Raw genomic sequence first — 18,761 nt, forward strand, 5'->3', positions numbered from 1 at the left:
GAGTTTTGCTCTATATTTTTCTCCTGTTCTATCTGGGATTCTGTATTGTGATCCCTGTTACAGCAGTGGGTGGTGGTAGCCTGGCACCATCTAATTCTTCTGGACTGAGGCTGGTGGAGGTCTTGGCTAATTTTGAATGGTATTGGGGGCTAATTGGTGGAATTTGAGGTGAACATAGAAAGAGAAGGGAGCTTGATTGTCTCTCTGTATATGTACTGTCTTGGAATCCTTTCCTTGGGAGAGGGGCAGGTTGCCGTGGCTCTTACTAAATGATCCTGAGTCATATGCATTTTTGTTTTCTCTTCTGGTACGTAAAATAGGCCTGAGTGTTTGAAGACATATTTCTTTGGTAGTTTTTTTTTGTTCTCTACAGTGACTTGTCCTGAGCTGTCTATTCACACTATCAAATTTTGCCTCAGCTGTAACACACGATAATAACATAAAAGCATTGGGAGTTAGATGAAAAGAAGGGAGAAAACAAAAGAAGGAAGTTCAGGTTAACATAAAATAAATGGTCATGGTGAATTTTTTCCAGATGGGTCCCTAGGCTGTTCAAGTAGCTTTGAGACTAATTTTAGTACAAAAATCAGTAGAATGGATGTAAAAATTGGAAATTCTGATCCATGAAAAGATTAAACCATTTACATATCTGGATTAACACAACTTCAAATATCTCTTGTTTTTTCTCGGTGAAATATATTCAAGATTCTGGATTCAAGATATAAAAGAAGAGATTTTAATAATAAGCTGGAAGTAACAAAGTCATCTGAGAAACATATATGTATAAAAATACATCTATATGTCACTTTGAGGATTAAGGTGTATCTGACCCAAGCCATGACATTTTCTATTGCCTCTAATGTGTGCGAAAGCTGGACAGTGAATGAGGAAGACCAAAGAAGAATTGATGCCTTTTAATTATGGTGTTGGCAAAGAATATTGAATATACCTTGGATTGCCAGAAGAACAAACAAATCTGTCTTGGAAGAAGTACAGCCAGACGCTCCTTAGAAGGAAGGATTGTGAGAATTCTACAAGGTTAGGTCATATCTTAAGTCCACTTCTTTTGAGATATAAAAGAGAGAAGTGAGCAGAGAGGAGAGGGACCTCATTACCACCAAGCAAGAAGAGCCAGGAGCAGAGCACGTCCTTTGGACCCAGGGTCCCTGTGCTGAGAAAGTTCTAGACCCATAGGAAGATCCAAGACAAGGACATTTCCTCCAGAGCTGACAGAGAGAGAATGCCTTTTCCTGGAGCTGGCACCCTTAATTCGGACTCCTAGCCTCCTAACTGTGAGAGAATAAACTTCTGTTTTTTAAAGCCATCCGCCCGTTATGTTTCTACTATAGCAGCACTAGATAACCAAGAGAGTGAGTTTAACCTCAAGGTGGGTGCCTTTTGAAATTCACGGAGCCTCATTATTCTGTAGAATAATGAACATTGTATTAGGTGACACATCCTAGATGTGTGGATTTTCTAAACTGTTTATGTTTCATTTTATTTATATGACAGAAACCTCCTCATTATATTTCCCTTTTACTCTGTTCTCATGAGAATGTACATATCTTGAGAATAAGCTATTCTTAGTTTTCATTCATTCATAGTCACCATTTTTTCCTGGACACGGTTCATTGCCTCCAGGTGTTACTGGATCCCTGCCCTGCTTTGAGTTGCTGCTCTGCAGTCTTCCAGGAATGGGTTCCTTGTTTCTGAACAGTAAGTAATATCTTTGCAATAAGGAATAATGCATTGCAGTGGTTCTTTTCCAGAGGCTCAAACTCCTGTAAGTTATTCTTACCCTGCATTCATTCTTAGTCAGTGCTTCCACATGTTGCAGCTGGAATGAACAGTTGTAAGCAGTCCTGCAATACTCCAGGGCTACTGTTCTTGTTTCTTAGCTGTTAGTACTGCTTTTGCTATAGTGAAGAATACGTATAGTGGTAATATTCATGAGATACAATTTTGTTTTGTTTTTATTTATTTGAGAAGGAGGCTTGATTTAGGCAATTTCCCCCCTGTGTATTCTCATGTTTGTTTGGATGTATGCTATTGTTATTATCCTAGTCTTGTAGCACCAACAACTAGTTTTACAATGTGAAATATTATCCCCAAGGGAAAACATGACCAACTGTCCTTCAGGTTTACTCTCAATAGGCAACTTTCTGGGTGCCTGAAAGAAGAGAAGAGGAAGACTCCTATTTCTGGTGATGTTCAAGTCAGGAGTAAGTAGGGTGGGAGATGAGGTATGGTTTCAAAAGGATGGAAAGCGTTATCCCTTCAATGCATCCCTGGAAAGGGATACAAAAAATGCACCAATAAAAATAAGACCTGGGTTCAATTCCTGGTCAATGCACCTTATGTGCAGTTAGCACCAGACTGTGAGTAGAGGATTGTGTGTGGTATGACGCTGAACAGGTTTCAGTGGAGTTTCCAGACTAAAACAGACTAAGAAGAAAGGACTGGCTGTTTATTACTAAATATCTCAATGGCCTGATCTGCAACTCTTCCTGGGAATAACACCAGACAAAGCAGCTTTTCCTTCGTGCATGAAGTTCCCTTGATCAGGGGTTGGCTCTGCTGTAGCTAACAACAACAATAGTGGTGTTAAGTGTACCTGAGGATATACAGGGAGATGACTGATGAGAAAGGAAGCATTTATGTCTTACCTTTAGCCTAGAAATTTGAGCATATTAGATTTCCAGTCTTAATTTGACTCCTTCACCCTAGTTTATTGCTCTCAGAAGACTGAAGCCATCTTTAGAGTCTGCCCATGGCTGACTTCATCTCGTGTTTCCTCAGTGTGTAGATAATGGGGTTCAGCATGGATGGGATGACCATATTATTGATAGATATGATTGTGTTCCCCCATGTGTCTGTCAGTTTGTTGTACTGTGGGGGCTTGCGCGTTGCTGTGATGCTGGAAGCTATGCCACCAGTATTCGGATACTAGCCGGGTATCTCGCCATGGCAGACAGGTTTCAGCTGAGCTTCCAGATACACAATCAACAGCCTTTCTTGGGAATGGGCATAAATATGGATCTCTTCCAGTCAGTTGGCCTGGAAGCTGTCTTCCATATTTCTTGGCATAGACGAGTGAGCACCTCCAGCCCTGCATCTGTTTGTTGAAATATCTCGGTTGATATTCCATCAATTTCTGGAGCCTTGTTTTTCCCCAGTGCCTTCAGAGCAGCTTGGACTTCTTCCTTCAGTACCATTGGTTCCTGACCATATTCTACCTCTTGAAATGGTTGAACATCGACTAATTCTTTTTGCTATGACTGTTTGTATTCCTTCCATCTTCTTTTGATGTTTTCTGCATCGTTTAATATTTTCCCCACCGAATCCTTCCTTCACTATTGTAACTTGAGGCTTGAATTTTTTCCTCAGTTCTTTCAGCTTGAGAAATGCGGAGCGTGTTCTTCCCTTTTGTTTTTCTATCTCCATCTCTTTGCACATGTCATTATTATTCTTTGTCTTCCTGAGCCGCCTTTTGAAAACTTTTGTTCATTTCTTTTACTTCATCATTTATTCCTTTTGCTTTACCTGCTCGATGTTCATGAACAAGTTTCAGAGTCTCCTCTGACATCCATCTTGGTCTTTTCTTTCTTTCCTGTCTTTCAAGTGACCTCTTGCTTTCTTCATGTATGATGTCCTTGACATCATTCCACAACTCGTCTGGTCTTTGATCACTAGCGTTCAATGCATCAAATCTGTTCTTGAGATGGTCTCTAAATTCAGGTGTGATATACTCAAGGTCATATTTTGGCTCTTGTGGACTTGCTCTGATTTTCTTCAGTTTCAGCTTGAACTTGCATATGAGCAACTGATGGTCTATTCCACAGTCGGCCCCTGGCCTTGTTCTGACTGATGATACTGAGCTTTTCCATCATCTCTTTCCACAGACGTTGTCAGTTTGATTCCTGCGTGTTCCATCTGTTGAGGTCCATGTGTATAGTTGCTGTTTATGTTGGTGAAAGAAGGCATTTGCAGTGAAGAAGTTGTTGGTCTTGCAAAATTCTATCATTCGATCTCAAGCATTTTTTCTATCACCAATACCATATTTTCCAAGTACCGATCCTTTGTCTTTGTTTCCAACTTTCGCATTCCAATCACCAGTAATTACAAATGCATCCTGATTGCATGTTCGATTAATTTCGGACTGCAGTGGCTGATTAAAATCTTGTATTTCTTCATCTTTGGCCTTAGTGGTTGGTGCATAAATTTGAATAATAGTCGTATTAAGTGGTCTTCCTTGTAGGTGTATGGATATAATCCTATCACTGACAGTGTTGTACTTCAGGATAGATCTTGAAATGTGCTTTTTGTCGATGAATGCAACACATGCCTCTTAAAGTTGTTATTCCTAGCATAGTAAACTATATGATTGTCTGATTCAAAATGGCCAATACCAGTCCATTTCAGCTCACTAATGCCTAGGATATTGATGTTCATGTGTTCCCTTTTATTTTTGATGATTTCCAATTTTCCTAGATTCGTACTTCATACATTCCCAGTTCCTATTATTAATGGATGTCTGCAGGTGTTTCTTCTCATTTTGAGTCGTGCCACATCAGCAAGTGAAGGTCCCGAAAGCTTTACTCCATCCACATCATTAAGGTCAACTCTACTTTAAGAAGGCAGCTCTTCCCCAGTTGTCTTTTGAGTGCCTTCCAACCTGGGGGGCTCATCTTCCAGCTCTATATCAGACAATGTTCCGCTGCTATTCATTATGATAAGACATCTAATGAGGAGGTGATGAACCTGTGTACAAGAGAGCCTGAGCTGTATCAACATTGAATTTAATGCAGTGTCCTCATATTGTACCCATTAAAGCAAGAGTACCCATTGTATCAAGAGTATTATTGTTCAAGGGTCAATTTCATATGACAAATGTAACACTGGTCATAATTTTGGCTGGATAATTGATTTTCTTAGAGGATTTATTATAGAAGCCATAAAAATGTGTATTTAATGGCTGCAGCAGTATATCAATAGGGAACTTCCAGAAATTCAGGCTGGTTTCAGAAGAGGACATGGAACCAGGGATATCATTGCTGATGTCAGGTGGGTCCTGGCTGAAAGCAGAGAATACCAGAAGGATGTTTACCTGTGTTTTATTGACTATGCAAAGGCATTCGACTGTGTGGATCATAACAAACTATGGATAACACTGTGAGGAATGGGAATTCCAGAACACTTAATTGTACTCATGAGGAACCTTTACATAGATCAAGAGGCAGTCGTTTAGACAGAACAAAGGGATACTGATTGGTTTAATGTCAAGAAAGGTGTGTGTCAGGGTTGTATTCTTTCACCATACCTATTTAATCTGTATGCTGAACAAATAGTACGAGAAGCTGGACTATATGAAGAAGAATGGGGCATCAGGATTGGAGGAAGACTCATTAAAAACCTGTGTTATGCAATTGACACAGCCTTGCTTGCTGAAAGTGAAGAGGACTTGAAGCACTTACTAAAGAAGATCAAAGACCACAACCTTCAGTATGGATTACACCTCAACATAAAGAAAACAAAAACCCTCACAACTGGACCAGTGAGCAACATCATGATAAACGGAGAAAAGATTGAGGTTGTCAAGGATTTCATTTTACTTGGATCCACAATCAACAGCCATGGAAGCAGCAGACAAGAAATCAAAAGACGCATTGCATTGGGCAAATCTGCTGCAAAGGACCTCTTCAAAGTGTTGAAGAGCAAAGATGTCACCTTGAAGACTAAGGTGCGCCTGACCCAAGCCATGGTATTTTCAATCGCATCATATACATATGAAAGCTGGACAATGAATAAGGAAGGCGGAAGAAGAGTTGACGCCTTTGAATTGTGGTGTCGGCGAAGAGTATTGAATATATCATGGACTGCCAAAAGAATGAACAAATCTGTGTTGGAAGAAGTGCGGTCAGAACGCTCTTAGAGGCAAGGATGGTGAGACTTTGTCTTACATCCTTTGGACATGTTGCCAGGAGGGATGAGTCCCTGGAGAAGGACATCATGCTTGGCAGAGTACAGGGTCAGATGAAAAGAGGAAGACCCTCAACGAGGTGGATTGACACAGTGGCTGCAGCAATGAGCTCAAGCATAACAACGATTGTAAGGATGGCGCAGGACTGGGCAGTGTTTCTTTCTGTTGTGCATAGGGTCACTATGAGTCGGAACCGACTCGATGGCACCTAACAACAAAATTTAATGTTTACTGTGTATGAAGCATTAAGCTAGACAGTGAGGATGTAGTAATTAACAGACCGCTGTGATTCCTGCCTTCATGTCTGGTGGGGACATTAAATATGGTGCACATAATTAAAACTATGATGATGCATTCCAAAGGGCAAAAATGGGGGTTGGGGTAGAGAATGGCGTAGACGTCTGGCCTGGTCCAGGATGCCTGAGAATATTTCCTTAGCAAAGTGGAACTTGATAATGACAAAAATCCCTTACGTTTGTATACGTTCTTCATATTTTCTTAGTGATTAAAAAAACCCATTTTATTCTTTTCGATCATAATAACCCTGTAAATTTCAGGCACTAGGTATGACCATTTTTATTATACAGAGGCCCAAACCAAGACTCTGGGAATATTCTCAAATTAAGCTCCACTAGATTGCTTCTTCTTCTGGTCTAGAGGCCCCTATTGTTACGGACAGGACTCCCGTTGAGGTCTTCTTAGAAGGTGAGGATGGAGGAACCCCAGATAACTCCATATGTGCGTGGGCGCTCCCTTCCCCTCTCATGTTTCCATGTAGAGGGACCTATGCTTAAGTACAGACCTGATTTTTTAGCCCCCATCCTTCACTCAGTCGTCCCTAGAAAAATCTGAGTGACTTATATGACTGGTGATTTGGGGAAAACAGTAGGTGGTGCAAACGGTAATGCTCTTGACTGCTAATAAAGAGGTTGCAGTTAGAGCCTACCCAGAGGCACCTTGGCAGAAAGTCCTGATGATCTATTTTGAAAAAGAACCAGCTATTGAAAACCCTGTGGAGCACAGTTCTACTCTGACACACATGAGGTTGCCATGATTTGGAATCAACTTGATGGCAACTGAATTGGGCACTCAGTGGCCCCTAGAAAGATCTGAGCAACTTATACGGTTGATGAGTTAAAAAAAAATAAGGGGAGTAGCTTGGCTCCCTCTTTCTTCTCTTTCTTTGCGATCTATCTCCCTGCAGAGAGTATGTGAGCTGGTTATCTCTCAGCTATGCTGTTAACACAGGGGTTATGCCTGCCCCTACTAGGTGAGTGTATCTGAACCTGGGTTGCCTTTTGGGGCAGCCATGTCCTCCTAAGGAACATTGTCCATAATTAAGGTGGTATTTTGATTTCCGTCTGCCTGTCTCTTGCCTTCTCAGTAGATTCTGAACTTGGGTAGAGTAAAAGACCAAATCCCCAGAGGGCAGGGAATACGTCTCATTGATATTTGGATCTTTAATGGTACACCAAGTCAGCCTCAATGAACACAGGTTGAGTTGTCTGTTGGAAACCAGGAGATGAATTCTTACCTGTACTGGTGGTGATTTCTTGTCAATTTCAATACACCCCTCTTCCTGTGACCACTGCTTCTCTGCAATAGCATAAGAACATAAACAAAAACAAAAAACTTACTTAAGCTGATTTATTTCAGCCTCATCCCTTTTTGCCCCCATATTCACTTTCTGTTTCTAACTTTATAAGTTAATTAAATGTCTTCGTATACATGGAGAAAAAAAAATATCAGGAAAACAAAAACAAAAACAAAAAAACCCCTCTGCTTAAAAACTTTGATTAGTTTCACTTGAAATTTATATTAAAAAGTGAGGCTTTGTAAAATAAAGTTTGTGTATTTTTTTCATAAAACGATGTTACTCTTTAACTTTCTTTTTTTAATTCGGCCTTTATTTTTTAGAATAGTTTTAGATTTACAGATTTAAGCAGCCCTCTACCCAGTTTCTGCTGTTACTAACATCTTGCCTTGGTGTGGTACATTTGTTACAATTAATGAACACTCTGTGTGGATCATAATAAATTATGGATAACATTGAGAAGAATGGGTATCCCAGATGTTCGTTGATTTTTGTTGTTGAACATGGAGTACAACATTTGAGCAGAACTTGGGCTCTGGATCAGGTAGACCTGGGTCCATGCCTGAGTTCTATCCCTTACTTCCTGTGTGATCCTGGACAAGTTAGTTTTCCTTGTTGATCCCTCATTTCCTCATTAGTAACAAAGGGATACCACTATGCATATTGTAGTATTTAACTGAATAACTTTCATGTCTAGTACATATGAAGTGTCTAACATTTGGCTAGTTATTGTTATTACCCACCACTTGTCTGTCAGTTTGTTGGACTGTGGTGGCTTGTGTGTTACTATGATGCTGAAAGCTATGTCACCCATATTTCAAATACCAGCAGGGTCACCTATGATGAACACTTTTCGGCGGAGATTCCAGACTAAGACAGATTAGGAAAAAGGCCTGGGAATCTACTTCTAAAAATTAGCCGGTGAAAACCTAATGGACCACAACAGAATATTGTCTAATATAGCGCTAAATGATGAGCCCCATTTGTTGGGAGACACTCAAAATACACAGTGGCCATGACATTGGACTTGAGCATATTAATCATCATAAAGATGGCACAGAAATGGGCAGCAACTAGTTCTGTTGTACATCGTGTCTCCATGAGTTGTAGCCAACTGAACTGCAAACATCAACACCATTGTTATTATAGGCTGTCCAGGAGAGGATTTTTTGCTGAAGAAATCCTTTCCCTATTTTAGATATCCTTGGTGGGGTTGGTAGACAGGTGATCATAAGGAAAGGTGAAAAGAATCTGGCTGGAGGAGCCTCCATTTTCGTATATAAACATGGAATGTCCTCCCTTGCCCAAGGCAGGGGTGGAGGTGGATACCATGAATCATTTAGTCTCCAGCAGTTGGGAGAAATATGTTTTCACTTAAGACCTGGGAAAACACTTTGTTCTCTAACACCTTCCACAGGGCATCTTTGGTCTCTTTGTCACTCAAACTGTAAATGAGAGGGTTCAGCATGGGGATCACCAGGGAAGAAGAAAGAGGTACCAGCTTGTCCCTGCCAAGTGAGTTGCTGGAACTGGGTTCCAGGTACATGAAAAAGGCCATCCCAAAGAACAGAGTCACCACCATCAGGTGGGAGGCACAGGTGTTGAAAGCTTTCCATTGGCCTTCCACTTAGCAGAAGACAGCGGACACTATGTAACTGTTGTTGTTAGGTGCCATTGAGTCGGTTCCAACTTGTAGTGACCCTGTGTACCACAGAACGAAACATTGCCCCGTCCTGTGCCATGCTCATAATCGTTGTTATGCTTGAGCCCATCGTTGCAGCCACTGTGTCAATCCATCTCTTTGAGGGTCTTCCTCTTTTCCGCTGACCCTGTACTTTACCAAGCATGATGTCCTTCTCCAGGGACTGATCCCTTCTAACAAAATATCCAAAGTATGTAAGAGGTAGTCTCGCCATCCTTGCCTCTAAGGAGCATTCTGGTTGTACTTTTTCCAAGACAGATTTGTTCGTTCTTTTGGCAGTCCATAGTATATTCAATATTCTTACCAACACCACAATTCAAAGGCATCAGTTCTTCTTGGGTCTTCCTTATTCATTGTCCAGCTTTTGCATGCATATGATGTGATTGAAAATATCATGGCTTGGGTCAGTCACACCTTAGCCTTCAAGGTCACATCTTTGCTTTTCAACACTTTAAAGAGGTCTTTTGCAGCAGATTTGCCCGATGCAATGCGTATTTTGATTTATTGACTGCTGCTTCCATGGTTGTTGAATGTGGATCCAAGTAAATTGAAATCCTTGACATTGTGACAACTTCAATCTTTTCTCCATTTTTCATGATGTTGCTTATTGGTCCAGTTGTGAGGAGTTTTGTTTTCTTTATGTTGAGGTGTAATCCATACTGAAGGCTGTGGTCTTTGACCTTCAACATCAGTAAATGCTTCAAGTCCTCTTCAGTTTTAGCAACCAAGTTTGTGTCATCTGCATAATGCAGGTTGTTAATGAGTCTTCGTTCAATCCTAATGCCCTGTTCTTCTTCATATAGTCCGACTTCTCGAATTATTGGATCAGCATATAGATTGAATAGGTATGGTGAAAAGATACAATGCTTATGCACACCATACCATAATCCCTTGTTCTGTCTAAACAACTGCCTCCTGATCTATGTACCGGTTCTAATGAACACAATTAAGTGTTCTGGATTCCCATCCTTTGCAATGTTATCCATAATTTGTTATCATCCACACAGTCAATCATAACTGTATGAAATCTGAAACAATGAGGAATGATGTCCCCACAAGAGCAACCACTGTGAGGAAATTCACCACTTGACTGAGGAAAGTGTCAGAGAGAGAAAGTGCCAATACTGGAGGGAGGTTGCAGAAGAAATGGTTGATGATGTTGGGACCACAGAAGCAGAGCCGTTATATGGAGGCAGCCTGGATCAGGGAGCTCAGGAAACCACCAATATATGCCCCAACCAACATTTGGGTAAAGAGGCCCTGGAACAAGATGGTGGTGTAGAACAGGGAACTGGAGATGGCTGCATGTTGGTCATATGCTGTAGCAGTTAGGAGGAAGCAGTCAGTTAGACCCATGCCGACAAAGAAAAAAAAAAAACTGAGGAGCACATCTCACAAATGATATGGTCTTCTGCTCCTGGAAGAATTCACGAGCTTCTTGGGAGCCACTATGAAAGAGTAGCAGGTATCAATGAAGGACAAGTTGCTGAGGAATGAGTACATGGTTGTGTGCAGATGGATGTCACTTTTTTTTTTAAGTTTTAAAAGTGGCTTTATATTTATTATTTAATTGTACTTTAGAGGTAGGTTTACAGAGGAAAGTAGTTTCTCATTAAACAATTAATATGTATATTGTTTTGTGAGATTGTTTGCCAACCCCGCGACATGTCAGCACTTTCTCCTTCTCAACCTTGGGTTCCCCATTACCAGCTTTCCTGTCCCCCGCTGTCCATTCCTATGATGGTTGTCACTTTGTTCAGAAAATGAGGGCCAGATTCTGGGCCAGGGTTAAGAGATAGATCCCCAGAAAATTCACAAAGAGGAGGACCTGCAGTTCTGGATGGTCTCTGACTCCCAAGAGGATGAACATGGTCACTGATGAGCTGTTTCAGGCCTTGGCTATGACATGTTTCTAAAAAACCACAAGAACAAGACACAGACTTGGGATAATAATAATGATCCATGTCAACAAATAATTACAGGGTGTATGGGAGATGGGGGAAGATTACAGAGGGTTGCAATTTTATGCAGTGATTCTCTCTCCTCTTTATTGTCTCTTTCTCTCTCTAAGAAGGCAATTTCAATCATCGTCTTAAATATTTAGGCATTATAGTATAGTGGACATGCACTGGAACTTTGGATTCAGACTCCTTAGGATCAACTTGTGCCTTCACCAGCTACTAGCTCTGCCCCATGTTGGCTGAGATACCTAACGATTCTAGACTTTGCTTTCCTTATCTTCAGATCAGGGTGACACTACCTATTTTACAGATTTGTTTGAAGGACTAAATAAGGCAAAGTGTGTACAGTGCCTGATACATACTATGTGCCCAGTGAAAGGTAATATTAGGACAGTTTTGTGTGTCCCAGATAAATCAGCTCATGCCATGAAATAAACATTCATACACTCCACTCAAGTTTCAATATTGAAATGGGAGACCAATGGAATCTATGATATATTCAATATTCTGCTTCAAAAAGGCTCTTTAAAGTATTAAAGAGCAAAGATGTCACTTTGAGGACTATGGTGCACCTGATCCAAGCCGTGGCATTTTCAATCACCCCATATGTGTGTGAAACCTGGAAAACAAATAAGGTAGACCAAAGAAAAATTGATACTTTTGAATTATGGTGTTGGTGAAGAATATTGAATATACCATGGACTGTCAGAAGAATCAACAAATCTGTTTTGGAAGAAATACAGCCAGAATGGTCCTTATGAGGGAGGATGGTAAGACTTCATCTCAAGTACTTTGAACATGTTATTGGGAGAGACAAGTCCCCGGAGAAGGACATCAAAAGAAAATGTCATTGAAAAGGAAAAAGACCCTCAAGGAAACCGACTGACACAGTGTCTACAATCAGGGGCTCAAACATAGCAATGATTATGAAGATGGCACAAGACCAGGCATTGTTTCAACCTGACTTGAGGGCACCTAACAACACAGCAAACTTCTCAAAGATATTGCTAGATTATTTCGAGAAAATCCTGGGGACTCTGAGGGTGATAGCAAGGACAGACTGTAACATTGGGTAGGGTCAAATTTACTTACATGCTCTAGCTTTGGTATTTATTTTCTTAACTTGATCATGTGGGAGCAGCTGTAACAGTTTGTTTATTGGATTAATCTGGTAACCTGCATTCAATGAGGATGAGATGGCAGATCTTGCTTGCTACAATTCAGAGAAAGGAATTCAAAATCTTAGGGAGCTAGGAATGTTAAGGTGGGTTTGTTGTGTGTGATCTGCATAATAGCCTTTTTCCCAAGCACATCTACATAGAGGCTAACAGGAAAGGCATTGAGAAAGAACTCAGGGAAGGGAGAACAAGCATCTTTAAAAAGCAGTATGGTAGGATGACAGTGGGACATGCTGCCTTTGAGAAGGCTGTCTGGTTTCATTCGTGCTGAACCTCCAGAGACAGGGTGGACAAAATTAACATATTGGCAGCAGGGATAGAGTGGCAATGATAATGTTATCTCTTAAAAAATGTTAAAGGCATGATTCAGATGCAGTAAAATTTACCTTTTTTTGTGTAGTTCTGCAAATTTAGACAAAGGATAGTCATGTTATCACCACTTCAATAAAGTATAGAACAGTTTCATTACACCAAAACATTTCCCTGCATTCAGCCCCTGTCATCCATTAATCTGTTTTCTGTACCCTTGAGGACTCAGGTGCACCTGATTTAAGCTATGGTATTTTTAATTGCCTCATGTGCTTTTGAAAGGTGGACAACGAATAAGGAAGACTGAAGAAGGATTGACATATTTGAATTATGGTGTTGAGGAATATTAAATAAATCATGGACTGATCAAAAAAACGAACAAATTTGTCTTGGAAGACGTAAAGCCAGAATGCTCCTTAGAAGTGAGGATGGCCTAACTTTATGTCACTTATTTTGGAGATGTCATCAGGAGGGACTAGTCCCTGGAGAAGGACATCACGCTTGGTGGAGGGTCAGTGAAAACGAGGTAGACCCTCAATGAGATGGATTGACACAGTGTCTACAACAATGGGCTCAAACATAGCAGTGATTGTGAGGATGGCATAGGACTGGGCAGTGTTTCATGCTCTTATACATGCAGTTGGTAAAGGTTGGAATCAACTTGATGACCTAACAACAGTAACAGGTGGTGAAGAAACATTAAACACATTTTACTCAGTACACATTGTTCTTAATTCAGGAGGGAAATATTCTCTGGAGATACAGCTTCTCAAATGTGACAAATGCTGAGCAATCTAGCAACAATGTAAGTGGGCCTTTATTAGAATCTGTATATTGAAAAACTGTTGTTAAACCAGACCTTCTCATTATTGGAGGTGAAGGGAGACATTTTTATGGAAAATGGATTTTTAAAAATACTTGTATTCAAGAGTACAGTTGTTGTTATTAGCTGCCGTCAAGTTGTTTCTGACTCATAGTGACCCTGTGTACAACAGAATGAAACATTGCCCAGTCCTGTGCCATCCTCACAATTGTTATGCTTGAGCCCATTGTTGCAGCCACTGTGCCAGTCCATCTGGTTGAGGAGCTTCCTCTTTTTTGCTGATCCTCTACTTTACCAAACATAATGTCCTTGTCCAGGGACCGATCCCTCCTGATGACATGTCCAAAGTATGTGAGACGTAGTCTCGCTGTCTGCTTCTCAGGAGCATTCCTGTTGTACTTCTTCCAAGACAGATTTATTTGTTCCTTTGGCAGTCTATGGTATATTCAATGATCTTTGCCAACATCACAATTTGAAGGCATCAATTCTTCTTAGGTCTTTCTAATTCATTCTCCAGCTTTTGCATGCATACAAGTCTATTGAAAACAACATGGCTTGGGTCAGGAGCACCTTACTCTTCAAGGTAACATCTTTGCTTTTCAACACTTTGAAGAGGTCTTTTGCAGCTTATTTGCCCAATGCAATACACTGATTTTTAAAAAATTTTTATTGTGCTTTAAGTGAAAGTTTACAAATCAAGTCAGTCTCTCACACAAAAACTTATGTATACCTTGCTACATACTCCCAGTTGCTTTCCCCCTAATGAGACAGCCCACTCCCTCCCTCCACTCTCTCTTTTCATGTTCATTTCACCAGCTTCTAACCCTCTCTACCCTCTCATCTCCCCTCCAGACAGGAGATGCCAACATAGCCTCAAGTGTCCACCTGATTCAAGAAGCTCACTCCTCACCAGCATCCCTCTCCATCCTATTGTCCAGTCCAATCCCTGTCTGAAGAGTTGGCTTTGGGAACGGTTCCTGTCCTGGGCCAACAGAAGGTCTGGGGGCCATGACCGCCAGGGTCCTTCTAGTCTCAGTCAGAACATTAAGTCTGGTCTCTTTATGAGAATTTGGGGTCTGCATCCTACTGCTCTCCTGCTCCCTCAGGGGTTCTCTGTTGTGTTCCCTGTCAGGGCAGCCATCAGTTGTAGCTGGGCACCATCTAGTTCTTCTGGTCTCAGGCTGATGTAGTTTCTGGTTTATGTGGCCCTTTCTGTCTCTTGGGCTCGTAATTACCTTGTGTCCTTGGTGTTCTTCATTCTCCTTTGCTCCAGGTGGGTCGAGACAAATTGATGCATCTTAGATGGCCTCTTGCTAGCGTTTAAGACCCCAGACGTCACTTTTCAAAGTGGGATGCAGAATGTTTTCTTAATAGATTTTATTATGCCAATTGACTTAGATGTCCCCTGGAACCATGATCCCCAAACCTCTGCCCCTGGTACGCTGGCCTTTGAAGCATTCAGTTTATTCAGGAAACCTCTTTGCTTTTTGTTTAGTCCAATTGTGCTGACCTCCCCTGTACTGTGTGTTGTCGTTCCCATCACCTAAAGTAGTTCTCATCTACTGTCTAATTAGTGAATAGCCCTCTCCCACCCTTCCTCCCTCCCCCCTTTGTAACTGTCAAAGAATATTTTCTTCTCTGGACTATTTCTTGAGTCCTATAATAGTGGTCTTATACAATATTTGTCCTTTTGCAACTGACTAATTTCACTCAGCATAATGCCTTCCAGGTTCCTCCATGTTATAAAATGTTTCACAGTTTCATCACTGTTCTTTATCAAGGCATAGTATTCTACTGTGTGAATATGCCATAATTTATCCATTCATCCGTTGATGGGCACCTTGGTTGCTTCCATCTTTTTCCTATTGTAAACAGTTTTGCAATGAACACGGGTGTTGTTTGATTTCTCGACTGCCTCTTCCATGGGTGTCGATTGTGAATCCAGGTAAAATGAAATCCTTGACAACTCCAATCTTTTCTCCATTTTTCATGATGTTGCTAATTGGTCCAGTTGTGAGAAGTTTTTTTTTTTTTTTTTTTTCTATATGTTGAGGTGTAACCCATACTGAAGGCTGTGGTCTTTGATCATCATCAGCAGTGAGTGCTTCAAGTCCTCTTTACTTGTAGGAAGCAAGGTTATATCATCTGTGTAAAGCAGGTTGTTAAGAGTCTTCCTCCAATCTTGATACCCTGTTCTTCAGAGTGCCAGTTTCTGGGATTTTTGCTCAGCATACAGATTGACTAGGTATGGTGAAAGGAGACAGCCCTAATGCACAGATTTCCTGAATTTGAACCACGGAGTATCCCCTTGTTCTGTTCGAAAAACTGTTTTTGATATGTGTGTAGGTTCCTCCTGAGCACAATTAAGTGTTCTGGAATTCCCATTCCTTGCAATGTTATCAGCAATTTTTTATGATTCACAGAGTTGACTGCCTTAGCACAGTCAATAAAACACTGGCAAACATCTTTCTGGCATTCTCTACTTTCAGCCAGGGTCCATCTGACATAAGCAATGATATCTTTGGGTCCATGTTCTCTTCTGAATCTGGCTTGAATTTCTGGCAGTTCCCTGTCGATATATAGCTGCATCTGCTTTTGAATGATATTCAGCAAAATTTCACTTGCATATTATACTAACGATATTGTTCGATAATTTTTGCATTTGGTTGAATCACCTTTCTTGGGGATAGGCATAAATATGGATCTCTTCCAGTCAGTTGGACAATTATTTGTCCTCCAGGTTTCTTGGCATAGGTGAGCAAGCACTTCCAGCCTTGTATATGTTTGTTGAAACATCTCACCTGGTATTCTGTCAATTCCCGGAGCCTTGTTTTTTGCCAATGCTTTCAGTGCAGCTTGGACTTATCCCTTCAGTACCTTTGGTTCCTGATATGTGCTGCCTCCTGAAATGGTTGATCATCTACCAATTCTTTTTGGTAAAATGACTCTATGTATTCCTTTCACCTTCTTCTAGTAATCTCATAATCAATTAATTTTCCCATCAAAGTAAGTGTGTGTGTGTGTGTTTATGTATCCTGGGAGATTCTTAAATTAAAAATTACATATGTTTTTGCTTTACATATGTTTGTGTTTTAAAATTATACATGTGATATTTTTTGTATTAAATATATGTGAACACACATTATATATTCATAAAAAACACTGGATTATACAATTATTTTCTTTAAATTTTTTTCTTGGAACTGAATAGTCTCTTGTCAATGTTCAATGCAGCATTTTACCCCTAGAAAGTAAAAAGAAAATGTTAAACTCAGAAAGTGGTACAAGGCAGGGAAATTTAATTTTTGTGGAAAGAATGGCTATTATTTGAATTTTTAAAAACATCTATTTAGAAGGAAGAAAAAAACTCTTCTTGTGTTGATAGAGGAATATACTGAATATGGCAGAATATGATTCTGTACTCTTTGGCCAATTCAAAGGCCAGTGTGAATCCTGCTTGAGGTTTTTTTTAAAATAATTTTTATTGTGCTTTAAGTGAAAGTTTACAAATCAAGTCAGTCTCTCACATATAATCTTATATACACCTTACTTCATACCCCCATTTACTCTCCCCCTAATGAGTCAGCCCGCTCCCTCCTTCCAGTCTCTCCTTTCGTGACCATTTTACCAGTTTCTAACCGTCTCTAACTTCCCATCTCCCCTCCGGACAGGAGATGCCAACACAGTCTCGTGTCCACCTGATACAAGTAGCTCACTCCTCATCAGCATCTTTTTCCAATGCATTGTCCAGTCCCTTCCATGTCTGATGAGTTGTCTTCGGGAATGGTTCCTATCCTGGCCCAACAGAAGGGCTGGGGGCCATGACCACTGTGGTCCTTCTAGTCTCAGTCACACAATTAAGTCTGGTGTTTTTATGAGAATTTGGGGCCTGCATCCCACTGTTCTCCTGCTCCCTCAGGGGCTCTCTGTTGTGCTCCCTGACAGGGCAGTCATCGGTTGTGGCTGGGCACCATCTAGTTCTTCTAGTCTCAGGATGATGTAAGTCTCTAGTTCGTGTGGCCCTTTCTGTCTCTTGGGCTCATAATTATCTTGTGACCTTGATGTTCTTCATTCTCCTTTGATCCAGGTGGTTTGAGACCAATTGATGCATCTTAGATGGCCGTTTTTTAGCATTTAAGACCCCAGATGCCACACTTCAAAGTGGGATGCAGAATGTTTTCTTAATAGAATTTATTTTGCCAATTGACTTAGAAGTCCCCTTAAGCCATAGTCCCCAAACCCCTGCCCATGCTCTGCTGACCTTCGAAGCATTCAGTTTATCCTGGAAACTTCTTTGCTTTTGGTCCAGTCCAGTTGAGCTGACCTTCCATGTATTGAGTATTGTCCTTCCCTTCACCTAAAGTAGTTCTTATCTACTATCTAATCAGTAAATAACCCTCTCCCACCCTTCCTCCCTCCCCCCTCTCGTAACCACAAAAGAATGTGTTCTTCTCAGTTTATACTGTTTCTCAAGATCTTTAATAGTGGTCTTATACAATATTTGTCCTTTTGCATCTGACTAATTTCACTCAGCATAGTGCCTTCCAGATCCCTCCATGTTATGAAATGTTTCACAGATTCCTCACGGTTCTTTATCGATGCGTAGTATTCCATTGTGTGAATATACCATAATTTATTTATCCATTCTTCCATTGATGGACACCTTGGTTGCTTCCAGCTTTTTGTGATTGTAAACAGTGCTTCAATAAACCCAAACCACTGCTGCAATAAACATGGGTGTGCATATATCTGTTTGTGTAAAGGCTCTTATTTCTCTAGGATATATTCTGAGGAGTGGGATTTCTGGGTTGTATGGTAGTTCTATTTCTAACTTTTTAAGAAAACGCCAGATAGATTTACAAAGTGGTTGTACCATTTTACATTCCCATCAACAGTGTATAAGAGTTCCAATCTCTCTACAGCCTGTCCAACACTTATTATTTTGTGTTTTTTGGATTAATGCCAGCCTTGTTGGAGTGAGATGGAATCTCATTGTAGTTTTAATTTGCATTTCTCTAATGGCTAATGATCGAGAGCAGTTTCTCATGTATCTGTTAGCTGCCTGAATATCTTCTTTAGTTAAGTGCGTGTTTAGTTAATCCTTTGCCCAATTTTTAATTGGGTTGTTTGTCTTTTTGCGGTTGAGTTTTAACAGAATCATATACATCTTAGAGATCAGGCGCTGGTTGGAGATGTCATAGCTGAAAATTTTTT

General features: G+C 40.6%; 1 pseudogene; it reads right to left on the bottom strand.

Annotated features, from left to right (window-relative positions):
- Nucleotides 1-9,067: 9,067 nt before the first annotated feature.
- LOC135231784 (olfactory receptor 5A1-like) lies at nucleotides 9,068-10,842 on the bottom strand (annotated as a pseudogene).
- Nucleotides 10,843-18,761: the final 7,919 nt, after the last annotated feature.

This window comes from Loxodonta africana, chromosome 7 (genome assembly GCF_030014295.1).
Source record: "Loxodonta africana isolate mLoxAfr1 chromosome 7, mLoxAfr1.hap2, whole genome shotgun sequence".
NCBI classification, from domain to species: domain Eukaryota; kingdom Metazoa; phylum Chordata; class Mammalia; order Proboscidea; family Elephantidae; genus Loxodonta; species Loxodonta africana.